Below are 6,691 nucleotides of genomic sequence, written 5' to 3' on the forward strand. Positions count from 1 at the left end.
AAGACTTTCCTAGAAAGCTTTAGTCTTAATGATCAGTCCCTCTTCTACATATATAAAGATTGTACCACTGTATCAGTACATTTGCTATATCAGTTAATCCCTAGAAAGTCAGGAGCTTCTATTTGTTTGTAGCCAGTACAGGCCCTTCCCGTATTCTTTGTATAATACAGTCTTTTTATTTTAGTTTAATTTTATTGGAGTAAGTTGACTTACAATGTTATGTTAGTTTCAGGTGTACAGCACAATGAATCAGCCATACATATAAATATATCCATTCTTTTTTTCCCATGTAAGTTATTACAAACTATTGAATAGATTTTCTACAATCTTCATAATTATTTATTGGGAGGAAGCAGAAGGAAATAAAAGAGAATATGTTCTAAGTCAGATAAGTGTGAATCTTGTTTGTGCCACAGTCTGACTATCCTTAGGCAGTTTTATTTAATCCTTCTTAGTGGTTTTTTTTTCCCCTCATTTTATAATGGGCATGATAATAACTACTCCATAGGGAGCTTTGAGTGCTAAATATTTAATCACCTTTTCTCTTGATGATGAAGAGGAACTAAAATTAGAACTTGTGAATTTATTCTTTGGATAATCATTTTTTCAAAGAAGAGATTACAAAAGCATTGTAATCCATTCCTGCCACAATCAAACATGAATTGTCTTTCTGGTTTATGTATGTGTTTAACATTTACATATGTGTGATCACATTATGGCTTATTTTTCTTTGAACTGAGGTTATTATCTTTAAGAAGGTCTGGTTTTAATATTTGACCATAAAGAGAGAAAAAAAAACACACATTTCCACTCGCAAGTATCATTAAAATAGTTTTCATGAGACTTAGGATTTATCCATTTTAAGCATGATTGCCTAGTAACAAACTTCATAGCAAAATATTAATGGGTTCAGATAGTAACTAAATTTCTCAATGGCCCCATCTGTGGTGTAGACAGCTGACCTTTGTCAGGAAGAAGTGGTTCTACTTACCTGGATTTTAGAGCATTATTTCCATCTCATGTGCCATAACCCAGTCGCCTGGCTTTTAGAGACTATAGGTCCTGACACCTTGTGACTCTCAGCAAAGGAAATTGTCACCATAGGTGCCAACCACTCAACCAGAGCGAACCATCATGGTGGTTAGTTTTGAAAGCCACCTAGCTATTTCCTGAGCTTTAATGGCAAATGGTACCTTGAAGCTGCAGACGTGGTAGACCTGAGTATCTCTTCTAGGGCCTGAAGCATCACGGTACCTGAGGTTTGCACAGGAAACTTAGGGACTTGTAAATGGTTCTCAAAAAAGCAGAAAATGTAGATACTGAGGAGAGAAAACATCAGCAGATTCATTATTTTTCTCACCTCTGGGAACCAACCTGAACTGTTATGAAAAATAAAGGAATAACATTTATTTTTGATTTGGATGCAATACAAATTTAACAGTTTGATCCAGTGTGGTTATTATAGCTACCTTTTATTGGCTTTCTTCTTTTTTTAACAAAGACTTTTTTTTCAGCCTCAAGCATTGGCGTGTGGAAGTTTCGGGGCCTGTGATCCAACGGGTGCCAAAGCCGTGACTACCACAGATCCTTAACTCCCTGAGCCACCAGGAAACTTGAGGACTTTCTGGAAAAAAAAAAAAAAAGTGGCAAGATAGACATATAAAATTTGCTGTTGTAGATATTTTTAAGTGTACAGTGCAGGAGTGTTAACTACATCCACACGGTTGTGCAATAGTCACTGCTATCCCTCTCCACAATTTTTTTTTTTTCATTATCCCATCCTGCACCCAGTCAATATTTCTCCATTCTTCCCTTCTGATTTCGACCTCTGGAAACCACTGTTCTTCTTTCCATTTCTCTGTGAATTTGACAACTCTGGGGACCTCATGTATTTGTTTCCTTTTCTTCACCTTTCACTCCTAAACCAAGACATTTGAAAATTTGTTGTCTTTGGGAATGTGGACTTCATTACAAGCAGTCATCTAAGAAGTACCGCAGCCCAGTGAGAACTCACGTGCTGGCAGATGGATCTGATCCCACAATGAGCAGCGTAGCCTGCTTCTGCCTCCGCCTAGGGGGGCTTGGTGAGCCCGCCCCGTGCGCCGCTGCTCAGGTTTACTTGGAGAGGCTGTTAAGTGACCCTGCTGAGGCAACCTTTGGATCACAGATGCCCAGGCAAAAAACCTTTACCATTAGAGTGTAATGGAAAGCAGATTTTAACATTCAGGGAAAATGTGATTTCAGAAATATTAAAGATCTTTATGTGGGAAAGGCATCTTTTTAACTGAGTCCCTGCAGGAAACAAATTTCCCCTTGGGTGTTATGTAACATAACCATGGTTCAAGCTTTGAGATAGGGTTCAGGCAATTTAATGGGGGACAAGCAGCAGAACTCAAGCTCTCCAGACTTGAACTTGAAAGAGGTACACATGGAAAAAATATAAAATGATCACAATTTATACAGCATTGCTCTGATCAGGAAATCAGTTTCATCAAAAGCAATGGTTTGCAAAGTATTTATAACTCCATGATTTAAAATATTCGTTTCTTCATAAGTTGCCTTTTAATGCTTCATCGCATGATAGATGCAAGGTAGAATACTATACATAATAAATTCCTACAATTGACTTATTCTTTCATAATTATTTGTGTGTAGAAAGAATAATGTACTGCCCTGCAGAGAATACCAGGTTTTAATTCATTTAAGTGACTTTATCAACATATAAATTGGAAAAATATGTATTCATTTGTCCTTGGATCATCTCTTGGTGTTATTATCATGAGCAGTAATAATCACAATACTGTACACACTGCTCATAATTAAATCATTTTTATCTTTTCATTTATAAAATGCTGAAGATTTTCAACACTCCTTTCTAAACATACAGATGTCAATGCTAAGGTACTACAAAGGCATTAAAAGTGAATTTTTATGCATTGATCTATCTAGCAGGAAGCAGTTTCCCCTGATGTCAGTGAAAGAAAATTACTGGTTTATTCTCTGTGACCCTTCCTGGGAAAATAAACTTGCATTTATATATTATAAACAGTCAAACAGCATCCTTTAAATATAAAACTTTACAGTCAAATGCCAGTAGTTAGATCTGATATGAATTCTCTGATGAGCATTATGGTATAATGTGTAAAATGCCAAGGAAACAAAGACTTATAGGAAGAGAATTCCTCAAGGGAAACCAAGCTCAAAACCTGTCAATCAAAACATCAGGCACATTTCTATCCCTACATTCAGCCAGTGGGTATTGCTACTGAGTGAGAAAGAATATAAAATTTGAATAACTGCAGGGCCCTCAACAGACCTTTGTTGTGACCTCTGGCTTTGTATGTAAACAATGTCTTCACAGGGGAGAAATCGTAGGTTTGGAGGCAGAAAATTTGAAGAAACGACTTGGCCAAACATTTGCCTATGCCTATTTCCTATAAATGTCTGTATATCACAACAGTCTTAGAGCTTACAAAAAATAGCAATTAACTCTTTATCACCCACTTTGTATGTCATGTCCACTCTAAAATAAAAATGGTTCATTTCTTGTCAATCTTTATCCTTACCTTTCTCTCTTTCTCTGAGTTTAATTGTAACAGTGATGATCAGTGCTAAAAAATACGAATTTTTTTTCTTGAGATGTTGAAGAAACTCATGTGTTTCTCACAGGCTAACACTTCAGTTCCTGTTGGTGAGAAATTTGGGGTTCTGTTACAATAACCAAGCAAGGTTTGCAAGTGTTGCTTACCTTTCTAGCTATACTGATTTTCTCATTGTTCCAAACCCAACAATCTATTTTCTATTTTCCACTCCATGCTTTTTATATCCCATTGTGCCCTCTGAAATATTCTTTCTCCTCTTTTCTTCAGGGACAATCTGAGCAATCTTTTGTGTCTAAAATCCTCTCTGAAGCTTTCTTTAATCATTTCAGACAAGTTTAATAGCATTTAATAGATACATAGCTACTTTGCTCTTGTAGCTAGATTGCATGTTCGCATGCACAAATACATAAAATTACCTTTTTAAAATCATATATGAACTTCTTGAGACCCAAGAATGTTCTTCTTTTATCCCCTGTAGTACCTTCAATGCTAACTTTTATTATAGGATAATGGGGAATCTTACCTCATTAACATCCATCCTCCTTTTAAATTGTAAGGAGTCTTTCTAAAATGGTAAGTAATCTGTTCACATTGATTCAAACCTGAAATCCTTGCTAACTCTGATGGGACCCTCTCTGATCTTACCTGTGCCTTCTCTCCAGCTTCATCCTGAGCCTGCCACTGCTTTTGTGTTTCTGTGGTAAAGAATCATGTGTCTTACTGCTCACAGCAGTGCATTTTTAAAAATAGGTTCCTTGTCTTCTTGCCCTGTCATTCCTTCTCATTCACCTATTAATTCCTAAATATCTTTTAAGACTCAAATCATATGTGACTTCCTTGGAGTTCCCGCTATGGTGCAACAGGATCAGCAGCATCTCTGCAGCACTGGGACACAGGTTCGATCCTTGGCCTGGCACAGTGAGTTAAGAATCTGTTGCTGCCACAGCTGTGACATAAATCACAGCTGTGGCTCTGATCTGATCACTGGCCTGGGAACGCCATATGCTGCAGGGCAGCCAAGGGGAAAAAAAAAAAAAAAAAAAAAAAGAGAGAGAGAGAGAGAGAAAGAAAAAAGAAAAACAAATTCTATACCCAAAAAAAAAAAAAACCAACAAAAAAAAAAAAAACCACCCATCACTTCCTCATGGAAGTCTTACCCCTGAAGACACACGTACACTCTGCTGTGACTAACATCTGTCCTCTGATAGTGCCTGAGCTTCCCTTCAATTTGGGCAAGCTTCATATTACATACTATTCTAAAATACTTCTTTTCCCTGCAGGACTGTAAAACCTTCAAGGAAAAGGGCTATGTTTTATCTATCCCCAAATTCTCAGCATGATGCAAAGGGCTATCACGTGGTAAGCAGGTGACAAATCTCACCAGAAGTGAGGGTACCAGGATGGCAGAATGCCTGGTTCTCAAGAACATTGTGGTTTACTGCCCAGAGCTGAACTTAAGCTCCATCTTTAGGTAGGTGCATAACGATGACCCACAAAAGAATTGAAAATGTTTGTAAAACTGTCAAGTGTTATCAAGCAGTGGTTGATTTTTGTTTTGGGTGAAGTTTTAGCAAGGGGCGTTGCTTTTTAACTTTATCTTCTTATGAATATGTAAATTTGGTTAGGACAATTAGTGGTGAATCTGACTTTTTTTTTTTGCTTAGACTGCTTCTTTGCCACAAGTGGCTATAGGCTTAGGCAAACCTAGAGGGTATTATCTATTGGCTTTCTGTTTCTCTGAGCATGGAGTGTATTCTGGCACATTTTCCAACTGGCTGTCTGTGGAAGACCTCAGGCTTCAGTTCCCTGCCACCTGCCAGCTCCAGGCTGTCAGGGTGACCCTGGGAGAGTCACAGGAGCCCCTTGGAAGAGACAGGATGGTGGGGAGAAGGCATCTGAGAGAGGGCCATGAGGCAGAGACCAAAGAAGTGTGGTTGATGAAAGGTAAGGGTATACAGGGAGATTATTTTTTACCTTAAAACGTGCCATTGTAGTCCCCATTCTCCTTGAAACATTTCAAGGGCTCCGTTTCCATATATTAAGTGTTCACTTCTTTTCACATCACGGTCTCCATTCCACTGAAGTAAGTGTAAATCTATGAATTGTTGCTCATTTGTACTTCTATCACTTAATACAATACATTAAAAATTGGAAGTAAAGGTTTTCTAGAGTGTGTTTTCCTCTTGGCCAAACTTTTTTTTTTTTTTTTTTTTTTTTTTTGTCTTTTTGCTGTTTCTTGGTCCGCTCCCACGGCATGTGGAGATTCCCAGGCTAGGGGTCCAATCGGAGCTGTAGCCACCGGCTTACACCAGAGCCACAGCAACGCGGGATCCGAGCCGCATCTGCAACCTACACCACAGCTCACGGCAACGCCGGATGCTTAACCCACTGAGCAAGGGCAGGGATCGAACCCACAACCTCATGGTTCCTAGTCGGATTCATTAACCACTGTGCCACGACAGGAACTTCGGCCAAACTTGTTTTAAACCTATCCTATACCTGCAGAAAGATCTCAAAAATGCGAGCTGGTAAGAATGAGAGTAAGACCACACTGGAGGAAGTCTATACTTTAGAAGGCTCCAAAGATACACAAACACACTGTTTCAGTGATTACAGCATCCAGATCTAGCTATAACAATTGCTAGGACACCTCCCTAGCACTCTTTTTGTATTAATTCTACTATTGTTTAAATATAACTACATTTCTCTAGTTGACTGAGGGAAATCATTTGCTTAAAATATTTTGTTTTATTTCAAGTATGAATTTGTATTCTGAAATGAGTTTACTAAAGATTTAAGTTCATATTTGTCCTACAATTAAAATGCATCATTTAACCCCCTAGTTTGTACAAATGCAGAATCATCACTATCTCTGACAATGTAAAACTATAAGAGATTAGATCTCTTTTTGACAATAAGATTTTTTGGACCTGAGAATCCGCATTTGTCTTAAGCATATTTAGCAGCCATTCACGGGGGAAGGGTCTTTTTCTGTTTCACACACAACTCTGTTAAGTGGATATCTTCTGTTTTCTTATATTTCCTGCATATAATTTAAAGAAGGAAAGACACATAAAAAGATGAGAGGT

General features: G+C 38.0%; 1 pseudogene; it reads left to right on the top strand.

Annotated features, from left to right (window-relative positions):
- The window catches only part of LOC100512896, a 182,065-nt pseudogene extending 179,862 nt beyond the window's left edge, over positions 1 to 2,203 (top strand).

The sequence above is a fragment of the Sus scrofa genome, chromosome 4 (genome assembly GCF_000003025.6).
Source record: "Sus scrofa isolate TJ Tabasco breed Duroc chromosome 4, Sscrofa11.1, whole genome shotgun sequence".
Classification (NCBI taxonomy): Eukaryota; Metazoa; Chordata; class Mammalia; order Artiodactyla; family Suidae; genus Sus; species Sus scrofa.